This window comes from Pristiophorus japonicus, unplaced genomic scaffold (assembly GCF_044704955.1).
Source record: "Pristiophorus japonicus isolate sPriJap1 unplaced genomic scaffold, sPriJap1.hap1 HAP1_SCAFFOLD_571, whole genome shotgun sequence".
Classification (NCBI taxonomy): Eukaryota; Metazoa; Chordata; class Chondrichthyes; family Pristiophoridae; genus Pristiophorus; species Pristiophorus japonicus.
This window is the reverse complement of record NW_027254479.1, coordinates 14,689-28,652: the sequence shown is the minus strand read 5'-3', so window position 1 is coordinate 28,652 and position 13,964 is coordinate 14,689. Positions and strand designations below refer to the sequence as shown.

The following is a 13,964-nucleotide window of genomic DNA, read 5'->3' as shown; positions in this document are numbered from 1 at the left end:
TGAAAATCCATTGGGGTTTCCCCGTGCAGATTTGATTCCGGCCGACTGCGTTTCTCAGCATATTTCATTCTGTTTGATAATTTAACCAGGTTCATGCAAAACTGATTCTGAGATAGATGGAACAAAAGCCAGCCAAAGTAGCGACAGTGAACCTGCCTGTCTATCCATCTATTTGTATAAGGCACTCTGTGTATATCTTGATCTGGGTGTCATGGTACATCAGTCATTGAAAGTTGGCACGCAGGTGCAGCAGGCGGTGAAGCAGGCAAATGGCATGTTCGCCTTCATAGCTGGGTGATTTGAGTACAGGAGCAGGGAGGTCTGACTGCAGTTGTACAGAGCCTTGGTGGGGTCACACCTGGAATATTGTGTTTAGTTTTGTTCTCACAATCTGAGGAAGGACGTCCTTGCTATTGAGGGAGTACAGCGAAGATTCACCAGCTTGTTCCCGGGATAGTAGGACTGACATATGAGGAGAGACTGGATCAACTGGGCTGGTATCCACTGGAGTTTAGAAGAATGAGAGGCGCTCCCATAGAAATATATAAAATTCTGACGAGATTGGACAGGTTAGAGGCGGGTAGAATGTTCCCATTGCTGTGGAATTCGAGAACCAAGGATGACAGTGTAAGATTAAGTGGTAAGTTATTTAGGACCGAAATGAGGAGAAACTTCTTCACTCTGGCATTCTCTACCGCAGAAAGTTGTTGAGGCCAGATCGTTAGATATATTCAAAACGGAGTTAGATATGGCCCTTACGGCTAAAGGGATCAAGGGGTATGGAGAGAAAGCAGGAAAGGGGTACTGAGGTTGAATGATCAGCCATGATCTTATTGAATGATGGTGCAGGCTCGAAGGGCCGAATGGCCTACTCCTGCAACTAATTTATTTGTTTCTATCTTTCTATATTGATGCGTGTATATTTTTGGTTATTGTGTGTGTGTGTGTCTGTGTATGTCTGTCTGTATGCATGTCTCTGTGTATGTGCAACTGTCTATGGAAATCATCACCATGAATTTGGTGCGTCCTGGAAATTTTAAAAAGCTTCGGGAAAATAATACGGTTGTGATCTTTGGTATCGGCTTTTTTTCAGTGGCTCCATTCTCGACTGAATCAGGAGGTTGTGTGTGTCAGTCGCACTCCTGAGACTTGAGCACGTCATCTTGGCTGACACTCAAATGCAGTGCTTGGGGAATTTTGCATTGTTGAAGCTGTTGACATTCGGATGAAATGTTAAATTGAAGCTTCATCTGCACACTCGTGTGGATGTGAAAGGTCCCATAGCCTTCTCATGGTGTCCAGTTCTATTCACAGCTCGAATATTGCTTTGACAAAACCCATGCGCATCAATACCTCGTGGGAAAGTGGTGAATATCCCCATCTGTCACACGGGAGACCACGGTTCAATTCCCTAACGGGGAGGCTGCATTTTACAAAAGGCAGAATTTTGCTTCTGTTTCTTGGTATAGATTCATTTTAAAAAGTTCCAGGGCAATATAGAGCAGCAAAAATACAGCCTCTTCCAGATTTTTAGCAAACGGTGACTTTTTCACGAGTCTGTGGCCGTCTGCTGCACAGAGATGGATGGTTGAGTTTTAACTGAGTAACTTTAAAAAAGGCAGCGAGCCAGTAGTCGTGGCCCATTGGTTAAGGCCATAGACTAAAAATCCTTTCGGGTTTCCCTGCATAGATTTGAATCCTGCCGACTCCGTTTCTCAGCATATTTCATTCTGTTTGACAATTTAACCAGGTCCCTGCAAAACACATTCTGAGATAAACGGAACAACGTCCCACACCTTTCAATGCCGCCGCTATTTTCTTTCTTTCATTAATCTGCAATATTCACGATACATACGGATAGAAAATCGCAAAAATCAGCCAAAGTTGCGACAGTGATTCAGCCAGTCTATCCCTCGAGATGTCTAAGGCATGTGTGCATGTCCGTTGGTGCGTGTAAATTTTTGTGTGTGTGTCTCTGTGTATGTCTATCTGTAAAAATGTCTATGTGTATGTGCAACTGTCTGTGGAAATCATCACCATGAATTTGGTATGTCCTGGAACTTAAAAAAAAATAATTGGGAAAGTAATATGGCTGTGAACTTTTGTCTCAGCTTTGGTTCAGTGGCAGCATTCTTGACTGAATCAGGAGTTTGTGTGTTCAAGTCGCACTCCTGAGACTTGAGCATAAAATCTTGGCTAACACTCAACTGCAGCATTTGGGGAATTTTGCATTGTTGAAACTGTTGACTTTCGGATGAAATCTTAAATTGAAGCTCCGTCTGCGCAATCGGGTGGTTGTGAGAGGTCCCAGAGCATTGCTCGAAAAAGAATAGGAGAGTTGTCCCCGTATCAATATTCCGAAAAATGTTCGGAAATACTCCCTGAAACCCGATGTGTTTGTGTGTGTCTGTGGAGGTGGAGTTGAAGCCCAGATTCTCACATAGACAGAATCTAATCGCTGACAGCACCAGAATGGCCGAGTGGTTAAGGCGTTGGGCTTAAGATCCAATGGGTTTATACCCGCGTGGGTTCGAACCCCACTCCTGGTAATTACTTAATTAAACAGTAATTTTTCCCTTTCTGCTCAGTGATAACTGATTTTGATCTGTTGCATTTGCATTTTTCTGTAGCTCATTGACAATCTGAGCAGATAATGAAATGAAATTATGAAATGTATCTGTATCGCTCAGTCTCTGCCTCTCGCTCTGTCTTTAGAGAGCTGTATATGTATTTGTGTGTTTGAGTCTTTGTCTCTCTCAGTCTGCCTCTCTCTGATTCACTCTGTCTGTCCCTGTTTCTCTGTTTGTCTCTGTCTCTCAATCTGTCTCCTTCACACGGTATCCAGTTCTGTTCCAATGGGATTCTGTCATACTCTCTATCTGACTGTCTCGTTCTTTTCCATCATCTCTGTCTTTGCCTGTCTCTGCTCGTCCCTGTCTCTAACCTGATGAGTATTTCCATCATTTTCTATTTTTGTCTCGATGTCTCTCTCTCTCTATTTATCTTTCTCTCTATCTGTCTCCCTCTTTGTCTCTCTCCTTGTCCCTGTCTTTCTCTCACTCTTTCCCTCCCTCTCTTTATAAATCAGACAAACACATCTCTGTATATGTATGTGTTTGAGTCTTTGCCTCACTCAGTCTGACCCTAACTCTCAGTCTCAAACTTTCTGTCTCTCTCTGTCTCTACCTCGCTGTCAGTTTCTCCCTGTTTTGCTGTTTGACTCTCTGTCTCTCAATGTGCCTGTCTCTTTCTCACGGTGTCCAGTTGTGTTCCAATGGGATTCTCTCAGTCTCTGTCTGACTGTTTCACTCTTTCCCATCATCTCTGTCTATCTATGTCTCTGCCTGCCTGTCTCTTTTTGCCTGTCGCTGTTACTTCCTGTCTCTAACCTGCTGAGAATTTCCAACATTTTCCTTTTATTTCTTTGTCTCTCTGTCTATCTGTCGCTCTCTCTCTCCATCTGTCTCTCTCCTTGTCACTTTCTTTATGATTGTCTTTCTCTCACTCTTTCCCTCTTTCACTTTATAGATCACACACACAGATCTCTTTAGATGTATGTGTTTGAGAGTCTTTTTCTCACTCAGTCTGCTTCTCGTTTTCAGTCTCACACATGCTGTCTCTCATTGTCTCGATCTCGCTGTCTGTCTCTCCCTGTTTGTCGGTTTGTCGCTGTCTCGCAATGTGTCTGTCGACTTCTAATAGTGTTCAGTTCTATTCACAGCTCGAATATTGCTTTGACAAAATCCATGCGCATCAATTTCTCGTGGGAAAGTGGTGAATAACCCCGCCTGTCACACGGGAGACCACGGTTCAATTCCCTAACGGGGAGGCTGCATTTTACAAAAGGCAGAATTTTGCTTCTGTTTCTTGGTATAGATTCATTTTAAAAAGTTCCAGGGCAATATAGAGCAGCAAAAATACAGCCTCTTCCAGATTTTTAGCAAACGGTGACTTTTTCACGAGTCTGTGGCCGTCTGCTGCACAGAGATGGATGGTTGAGTTTTAACTGAGTAACATTAAAAAGGGCAGCGAGCCAGTAGTCGTGGCCCATTGGTTAAGGCCATAGACTAAAAATCCATTCGGGTTTCCCTGCATAGATTTGAATCCTGCCGACTCCGTTTCTCAGCATATTTCATTCTGTTTGACAATTTAACCAGGTCCCTGCAAAACTGATTCTGAGATAGACGGAACAACGTCCCACACCTTTCAATGCCGCCGCTATTTTCTTTCTTTCATTAATCTGCAATATTCACGATACATACGGATAGAAAATCGCAAAAATCAGCCAAAGTTGCGACAGTGATTCAGCCTGTCTATCCCTCGAGATGTCTAAGGCATCTGTGCATGTCCGTTGGTGCGTGTAAATTTTTGTGTGTGTGTCTCTGTGTCTGTCTATCTGTAAAAATGTCTATGTGTATGTGCAACTGTCTGTGGAAATCATCACCATGAATTTGGTATGTCCTGGAACTTAAAAAAAAATAATTGGGAAAGTAATATGGCTGTGAACTTTTGTCTCAGCTTTGGTTCAGTGGCAGCATTCTTGACTGAATCAGGAGTTTGTGTGTTCAAGTCGCACTCTTGAGACTTGAGCATATAATCTTGGCTAACACTCAACTGCAGCATTTGGGGAATTTTGCATTGTTGAAACTGTTGACTTTCGGATGAAATGTTAAATTGAAGCTCCGTCTACGCACTTGGGTGGTTGTGAGAGTTCACAGAGCATTACTCGAAAAAGAAGAGAAGAGTTGCCCCCGTGTCAATATTCCGAAAAATGTTCGCAAATACTCCCTGAAACCCGATGTGTTTGTGTGTGTCTGTGGAGGTGGAGTTGAAGCCCAGATTCTCACATAGACAGAATCCAATCGCTGACGGCACCAGGATGGCCGAGTGGTTAAGGCGTTGGGCTTAAGATCCAATGGGTTTATACCCGCGTGGGTTCGAACCCCACTCCTGGTAATTACTTAATTAAACAGTGATTTTTCCCATTCTGCTCAGTGAAAACTGATTTTCACCTGTTGCATTTGCATTTTTCTGCAGCTCATTGACAATCTGAGCAGATAATGAAATGAAATTGTGAAATGTATCTGTATCGCTCAGTCTCTGCCTCTCGCTCTGTCTTCAGAGAGCTGTATATGTATTTGTGTGTTTGAGTCTTTGTCTCTCTCAGTCTGCCTCTCTCTGATTCACTCTGTCTGTCCCTGTTTCTCTGTTTGTTTCTGTCTCTCAATCTGTCTCCTTCACACGGTATCCAGTTCTGTTCCAATGGGATTCTGTCATACTCTCTGTCTGACTGTCTCGTTCTTTCCCATCATCTCTGTCTTTGCCTGTCTCTGCTCGTCCCTGTCTCTAACCTGATGAGTATTTCCATAATTTTCTATTTTTGTCTCGATGTCTCTCTCTCTCTATTGATCTTTCTCTCTATCTGTCTCCCTCTTTGTCTATCTCCTTGTCCCTGTCTTTCTCTCACTCTTTCCCTCCCTCTCTTTATAAATCAGACAAACACATCTCTGTATATGTATGTGTTTGAGTCTTTGCCTCACTCAGTCTGACCCTAACTCTCAGTCTCAAACTTTCTGTCTCTCTCTGTCTCTACCTCGCTGTCAGTTTCTCCCTGTTTTGCTGTTTGACTCTCTGTCTCTCAATGTGCCTGTCTCTTTCTCACGGTGTCCAGTTGTGTTCCAATGGGATTCTCTCAGTCTCTGTCTGACTGTTTCACTCTTTCCCATCATCTCTGTCTATCTATGTCTCTGCCTGCCTGTCTCTTTTTGCCTGTCGCTGTTACTTCCTGTCTCTAACCTGCTGAGAATTTCCAACATTTTCCTTTTATTTCTTTGTCTCTCTGTCTATCTGTCGCTCTCTCTCTCCATCTGTCTCTCTCCTTGTCACTTTCTTTATGATTGTCTTTCTCTCACTCTTTCCCTCTTTCACTTTATAGATCACACACACAGATCTCTTTAGATGTATGTGTTTGAGAGTCTTTTTCTCACTCAGTCTGCTTCTCGTTTTCAGTCTCACACATGCTGTCTCTCATTGTCTCGATCTCGCTGTCTGTCTCTCCCTGTTTGTCGGTTTGTCGCTGTCTCGCAATGTGTCTGTCGACTTCTAATAGTGTTCAGTTCTATTCACAGCTCGAATATTGCTTTGACAAAATCCATGCGCATCAATTTCTCGTGGGAAAGTGGTGAATAACCCCGCCTGTCACACGGGAGACCACGGTTCAATTCCCTAACGGGGAGGCTGCATTTTACAAAAGGCAGAATTTTGCTTCTGTTTCTTGGTATAGATTCATTTTAAAAAGTTCCAGGGCAATATAGAGCAGCAAAAATACAGCCTCTTCCAGATTTTTAGCAAACGGTGACTTTTTCACGAGTCTGTGGCCGTCTGCTGCACAGAGATGGATGGTTGAGTTTTAACTGAGTAACATTAAAAAGGGCAGCGAGCCAGTAGTCGTGGCCCATTGGTTAAGGCCATAGACTAAAAATCCATTCGGGTTTCCCTGCATAGATTTGAATCCTGCCGACTCCGTTTCTCAGCATATTTCATTCTGTTTGACAATTTAACCAGGTCCCTGCAAAACTGATTCTGAGATAGACGGAACAACGTCCCACACCTTTCAATGCCGCCGCTATTTTCTTTCTTTCATTAATCTGCAATATTCACGATACATACGGATAGAAAATCGCAAAAATCAGCCAAAGTTGCGACAGTGATTCAGCCTGTCTATCCCTCGAGATGTCTAAGGCATCTGTGCATGTCCGTTGGTGCGTGTAAATTTTTGTGTGTGTGTCTCTGTGTCTGTCTATCTGTAAAAATGTCTATGTGTATGTGCAACTGTCTGTGGAAATCATCACCATGAATTTGGTATGTCCTGGAACTTAAAAAAAAATAATTGGGAAAGTAATATGGCTGTGAACTTTTGTCTCAGCTTTGGTTCAGTGGCAGCATTCTTGACTGAATCAGGAGTTTGTGTGTTCAAGTCGCACTCTTGAGACTTGAGCATATAATCTTGGCTAACACTCAACTGCAGCATTTGGGGAATTTTGCATTGTTGAAACTGTTGACTTTCGGATGAAATGTTAAATTGAAGCTCCGTCTACGCACTTGGGTGGTTGTGAGAGTTCCCAGAGCATTACTCGAAAAAGAAGAGAAGAGTTGCCCCCGTGTCAATATTCCGAAAAATGTTCGCAAATACTCCCTGAAACCCGATGTGTTTGTGTGTGTCTGTGGAGGTGGAGTTGAAGCCCAGATTCTCACATAGACAGAATCCAATCGCTGACGGCACCAGGATGGCCGAGTGGTTAAGGCGTTGGGCTTAAGATCCAATGGGTTTATACCCGCGTGGGTTCGAACCCCACTCCTGGTAATTACTTAATTAAACAGTGATTTTTCCCATTCTGCTCAGTGAGAACTGATTTTCACCTGTTGCATTTGCATTTTTCTGCAGCTCATTGACAATCTGAGCAGATAATGAAATGAAATTGTGAAATGTATCTGTATCGCTCAGTCTCTGCCTCTCGCTCTGTCTTCAGAGAGCTGTATATGTATTTGTGTGTTTGAGTCTTTGTCTCTCTCAGTCTGCCTCTCTCTGATTCACTCTGTCTGTCCCTGTTTCTCTGTTTGTTTCTGTCTCTCAATCTGTCTCCTTCACACGGTATCCAGTTCTGTTCCAATGGGATTCTGTCATACTCTCTGTCTGACTGTCTCGTTCTTTCCCATCATCTCTGTCTTTGCCTGTCTCTGCTCGTCCCTGTCTCTAACCTGATGAGTATTTCCATAATTTTCTATTTTTGTCTCGATGTCTCTCTCTCTCTATTGATCTTTCTCTCTATCTGTCTCCCTCTTTGTCTCTCTCCTTGTCCCTGTCTTTCTCTCACTCTTTCCCTCCCTCTCTTTATAAATCAGACAAACACGTCTCTGTATATGTATGTGTTTGAGTCTTTGCCTCACTCAGTCTGATCCTAACTCTCAGTCTCAAACTTTCTGTCTCTCTCTGTCTCTACCTCGCTGTCAGTTTCTCCCTGTTTTGCTGTTTGCCTCTCTGTCTCTCAATGTGCCTGTCTCTTTCTCACGATGTCCAGTTGTGTTCCAATGGGATTCTCTCAGTCTCTCTCTGACTGTTTCACTCTTTCCCGTCATCTCTGTCTATCTATGTCTCTGCCTGCCTGTCTCTCTTTGCCTGTCGCTGGTACTTCCTGTCTCTAACCTGCTGAGAATTACCAACATTTTCTTTTTATTTCTTTGTCTCTCTGTCTATCTGTCGCTCTCTCTCCATCTGTCTCTCTCCTTGTCACTTTCTTTATGATTGTCTTTCTCTCACTCTTTTCCTCTTTCTCTTTATAGATCACACACACAGATCTCTTTAGATGTATGTGTTTGAGAGTCTTTTTCTCACTCAGTCTGCCTCTCGTTTTCAGTCTCACACTTGCTGTCCCTCATTGTCTCGATCTCGCTGTCTGTCTCTCCCTGTTTGTCGGTTTGTCTCTGTCTCGCAATGTGTCTGTCGACTTCTAATGGTGTCCAGTTCTATTCACAGCTCGAATATTGCTTTGACAAAACCCATGCGCATCAATTTCTCGTGGGAAAGTGATGAATATCCCCGCCTGTCACACGGGAGACCACTGTTCAATTCCCTAACGGGGAGGCTGCATTTTACAAAAGGCAGAATTTTGCTTCTGTTTCTTGGTATAGATACATTTTAAAAAATTCCAGGGCAATATAGTGCAGCAAAAATACAGCCTCTTCCAGATTTTTAGCAAACGGTGACTTTTTCACTATTCTGTGGCCGTCTGCTGCATAGAGATGGATGGTTGAGTTTTAACTGAGTAACATTAAAAAAGGCAGCGAGCCAGTAGTCGTGGCCCATTGGTTAAGGCCATAGACTAAAAATCCATTCGGGTTTCCCTGCATAGATTTGAATCCTGCCGACTCCGTTTCTCAGCATATTTCATTCTGTTTGACAATTTAACCAGGTCCCTGCAAAACTGATTCTGAGATAGACGGAACAAAGTCCCACACCTTTCAATGCCGCTGCTATTTTCTTTCTTTCATTAATCTGCAATATTCACGATACATACGGATAGAAAATCGCAAAAATCAGCCAAAGTTGCGACAGTGATTCAGCCTGTCTATCCCTCGAGATGTCTAAGGCATCTGTGCATGTCCGTTGGTGCGTGTAAATTTTTGTGTGTGTGTCTCTGTGTCTGTCTATCTGTAAAAATGTCTATGTGTATGTGCAACTGTCTGTGGAAATCATCACCATGAATTTGGTATGTCCTGGAACTTAAAAAAAAATAATTGGGAAAGTAATATGGCTGTGAACTTTTGTCTCAGCTTTGGTTCAGTGGCAGCATTCTTGACTGAATCAGGAGTTTATGTGTTCAAGTCGCACTCTTGAGACTTGAGCAGATAATCTTGGCTAACACTCAACTGCAGCATTTGGGGAATTTTGCATTGTTGAAACTGTTGACTTTCGGATGAAATGTTAAATTGAAGCTCCGTCTACGCACTTGGGTGGTTGTGAGAGTTCCCAGAGCATTACTCGAAAAAGAAGAGAAGAGTTGCCCCCGTGTCAATATTCCGAAAAATGTTCGCAAATACTCCCTGAAACCCGATGTGTTTGTGTGTGTCTGTGGAGGTGGAGTTGAAGCCCAGATTCTCACATAGACAGAATCCAATCGCTGACGGCACCAGGATGGCCGAGTGGTTAAGGCGTTGGGCTTAAGATCCAATGGGTTTATACCCGCGTGGGTTCGAACCCCACTCCTGGTAATTACTTAATTAAACAGTGATTTTTCCCATTCTGCTCAGTGATAACTGATTTTCACCTGTTGCATTTGCATTTTTCTGCAGCTCATTGACAATCTGAGCAGATAATGAAATGAAATTGTGAAATGTATCTGTATCGCTCAGTCTCTGCCTCTCGCTCTGTCTTCAGAGAGCTGTATATGTATTTGTGTGTTTGAGTCTTTGTCTCTCTCAGTCTGCCTCTCTCTGATTCACTCTGTCTGTCCCTGTTTCTCTGTTTGTCTCTGTCTCTCAATCTGTCTCCTTCACACGGTATCCAGTTCTGTTCCAATGGGATTCTGTCATACTCTCTGTCTGACTGCCTCGTTCTTTCCCATCATCTCTGTCTTTGCCTGTCTCTGCTCGTCCCTGTCTCTAACCTGATGAGTATTTCCATAATTTTCTATTTTTGTCTCGATGTCTCTCTCTCTCTATTGATCTTTCTCTCTATCTGTCTCCCTCTTTGTCTCTCTCCTTGTCCCTGTCTTTCTCTCACTCTTTCCCTCCCTCTCTTTATAAATCAGACAAACACATCTCTGTATATGTATGTGTTTGAGTCTTTGCCTCACTCAGTCTGATCCTAACTCTCAGTCTCAAACTTTCTGTCTCTCTCTGTCTCTACCTCGCTGTCAGTTTCTCCCTGTTTTGCTGTTTGCCTCTCTGTCTCTCAATGAGCCTGTCTCTTTCTCACGGTGTCCAGTTGTGTTCCAATGGGATTCTCTCAGTCTCTGTCTGACTGTTTCACTCTTTCCCGTCATCTCTGTCTATCTATGTCTCTGCCTGCCTGTCTCTCTTTGCCTGTCGCTGGTACTTCCTGTCTCTAACCTGCTGAGAATTTCCAACATTTTCTTTTTATTTCTTTGTCTCTCTGTCTATCTGTCGCTCTCTCTCCATCTGTCTCTCTCCTTGTCACTTTCTTTATGATTGTCTTTCTCTCACTCTTTCCCTCTTTCTCTTTATAGATCACACACACAGATCTCTTTAGATGTATGTGTTTGAGAGTCTTTTTCTCACTCAGTCTGCCTCTCGTTTTCAGTCTCACACTTGCTGTCTCTCATTGTCTCGATCTCGCTGTCTGTCTCTCCCTGTTTGTCGGTTTGTCTCTGTCTCGCAATGTGTCTGTCGACTTCTCATGGTGTCCAGTTCTATTCACAGCTCGAATATTGCTTTAACAAAACCCATGCGCATCAATTTCTCGTGGGAAAGTGGTGAATATTCCCGCCTGTCACACGGGAGACCGCTGTTCAATTCCCTAACGGGGAGGCTGCATTTTACAAAAGGCAGAATTTTGATTCTGTTTCTTGGTATAGATACATTTTAAAAAGTTCCAGGGCAATATAGTGCAGCAAAAATACAGCCTCTTACAGATTTTTAGCAAACGGTGACTTTTTCACTATTCTGTGGCCGTCTGCTGCACAGAGATGGATGGTTGAGTTATAACTGAGTAACATTAAAAAAGGCAGCGAGCCAGTAGTCGTGGCCCATTGGTTAAGGCCATAGACTAAAAATCCATTCGGGTTTCCCTGCATAGATTTGAATCCTGCCGACTCCGTTTCTCAGCATATTTCATTCTGTTTGACAATTTAACCAGGTCCCTGCAAAACTGATTCTGAGATAGACGGAACAACGTCCCACACCTTTCAATGCCGCCGCTATTTTCTTTCTTTCATTAATCTGCAATATTCACGATACATACGGATAGAAAATCGCAGAAATCAGCCAAAGTTGCGACAGTGATTCAGCCTGTCTATCCCTCGAGATGTCTAAGGCATCTGTGCATGTCCGTTGGTGCGTGTAAATTTTTGTGTGTGTGTCTCTGTGTCTGTCTATCTGTAAAAATGTCTATGTGTATGTGCAACTGTCTGTGGAAATCATCACCATGAATTTGGTATGTCCTGGAACTTAAAAAAAATAATTGGGAAAGTAATATGGCTGTGAACTTTTGTCTCAGCTTTGGTTCAGTGGCAGCATTCTTGACTGAATCAGGAGTTTGTGTGTTCAAGTCGCACTCTTGAGACTTGAGCATATAATCTTGGCTAACACTCAACTGCAGCATTTGGGGAATTTTGCATTGTTGAAACTGTTGACTTTCGGATGAAATGTTAAATTGAAGCTCCGTCTACGCACTCGGGTGGTTGTGAGAGGTCCCAGAGCATTACTCGAAAAAGAATAGGAGAGTTGCCCCCGTGTCAATATTCCGAAAAATGTTCGCAAATACTCCCTGAAACCCGATGTGTTTGTGTGTGTCTGTGGAGGTGGAGTTGAAGCCCAGATTCTCACATAGACAGAATCCAATCGCTGACGGCACCAGGATGGCTGAGTGGTTAAGGCGTTGGGCTTAAGATCCAATGGGTTTATACCCGCGTGGGTTCGAACCCCACTCCTGGTAATTACTTAATTAAACAGTGATATCTCCCATTCTGCTCAGTGATAACTGATTATCATCTGTTGCATTTGCATTTTTCTGCAGCTCGGCGACAATCTGAGCAGATAATGAAATGAAATTGTGAAATGTATCTGTATCGCTCAGTCTCTGCCTCTCGCTCTGTCTTTAGAGAGCTGTATATGTATTTGTGTGTTTGAGTCTTTGACTCTCTCAGTCTGCCTCTCTCTGATTCACTCTGTCTGTCCCTGTTTCTCTGTTTGTCTCTGTCTCTCAATCTGTCTCCTTCACACGGTATCCAGTTCTGTTCCAATGGGATTCTGTCATACTCTCTGTCTGACTGCCTCGTTCTTTCCCATCATCTCTGTCTTTGCCTGTCTCTGCTCGTCCCTGTCTCTAACCTGATGAGTATTTCCATCATTTTCTGTTGTCTCGATGTCTCTCTCTCTCTATTTATCTTTCTCTCTATCTGTCTCCCTCTTTGTCGCTCTCCTTGTCCCTGTCTTTCTCTCACTCTTTCCCTCCCTCTCTTCATAAATCACACAAACACATCTCTGTATATGTATGTGTTTGAGTCTTTGCCTCACTCAGTCTGACCCTAACTCTCAGTCTCAAACTTTCTGTCTCTCTCTGTCTCTACCTCGCTGTCAGTTTCTCCCTGTTTTGCTGTTTGTCTCTGTCTCTCAATGTGCCTGTCTCTTTCTCACGGTGTCCAGTTGTGTTCCAATTGGGATTCATTCAGTCTCTGTCTGACTGTCTCACTCTTTCCCATCATCTCTGTCTATCTATGTCTCTGCCTGCCTGTGTCTCTTTGCCTGTCGCTGGTACTTCCTGTCTCTAACGTGCTGAGAATTTCCAACATTTTCTTTTTATTTCTTTGTCTCTCTGTCTATCTGTCGCTCTCTCTCTCCATCTGTCTCTCTCCTTGTCACTTTCTTTATGATTGTCTTTCTATCACTCTTTCCCTCTTTCTCTTTATAGATCACACACACAGATCTCTTTAGATGTATGTGTTTGAGAGTCTTTTTCTCACTCAGTCTGCCTCTCATTTTCAGTCTCACACTTGCTGTCTCTCGTTGTCTCGATCTCGCTGTCTGTCTCTCCCTGTTTGTCGGTTTGTCTCTGTCTCGCAATGTGTCTGTCGACTTCTCATGGTGTCCAGTTCTATTCACAGCTCGAATATTGCTTTTGACAAAATCCATGCGCATCAATTCCTCGTGGGAAAGTGGTGAATATCCCCACCTTCACACGGGAGACCACTGTTCAATTCCCTAACGGGGAGGCTGCATTTTACAAAAGGCAGAATTTTGCTTCTGTTTCTTGGTATAGATACATTTTAAAAAGTTCCAGGGCAATATTGTGCAGCAAAAATACAGCCTCTTCCAGATTTTTAGCAAACGGTGACTTTTTCACTATTCTGTGGCCGTCTGCTGCACAGAGATGGATGGTTGAGTTTTAACTGAGTAACATTAAAAAAGGCAGCGAGCCAGTAGTCGTGGCCCATTGGTTAAGGCCATAGACTAAAAATCCATTCGGGTTTCTCTGCATAGATTTGAATCCTGCCGACTCCGTTTCTCAGCATATTTCATTCTGTTTGACAATTTAACCAGGTCCCTGCAAAACTGATTCTGAGATAGACGGAACAACGTCCCACACCTTTCAATGCCGCCGCTATTTTCTTTCTTTCATTAATCTGCAATATTCACGATACATACGGATAGAAAATCGCAAAAATCAGCCAAAGTTGCGACAATGTTTCAGCCTGTCTATCCCTCGAGATGTCTAAGGCATCGGTGCA

At 43.3% G+C, this 13,964-nt stretch overlaps 1 protein-coding gene and 5 non-coding genes across 6 annotated transcripts in view; all 6 read left to right on the top strand.

Moving 5' to 3' along the window:
- LOC139254656 (probable G-protein coupled receptor 139) overlaps nucleotides 1–13,964 on the top strand; it is a 66,177-nt gene that overhangs the window by 43,117 nt on the left and 9,096 nt on the right. The window lies entirely within an intron of this gene.
- Nucleotides 2,467–2,549, top strand: trnal-uaa (transfer RNA leucine (anticodon UAA)). The gene has a single exon. It is a non-coding gene; the product is annotated as a tRNA-Leu (tRNA).
- Nucleotides 4,874–4,956, top strand: trnal-uaa (transfer RNA leucine (anticodon UAA)). Its single transcript has one exon. It is a non-coding gene; the product is annotated as a tRNA-Leu (tRNA).
- On the top strand, nucleotides 7,281–7,363 carry trnal-uaa (transfer RNA leucine (anticodon UAA)). The gene has a single exon. It is a non-coding gene; the product is annotated as a tRNA-Leu (tRNA).
- Nucleotides 9,686–9,768, top strand: trnal-uaa (transfer RNA leucine (anticodon UAA)). Its single transcript has one exon. It is a non-coding gene; the product is annotated as a tRNA-Leu (tRNA).
- Nucleotides 12,090–12,172, top strand: trnal-uaa (transfer RNA leucine (anticodon UAA)). The gene has a single exon. It is a non-coding gene; the product is annotated as a tRNA-Leu (tRNA).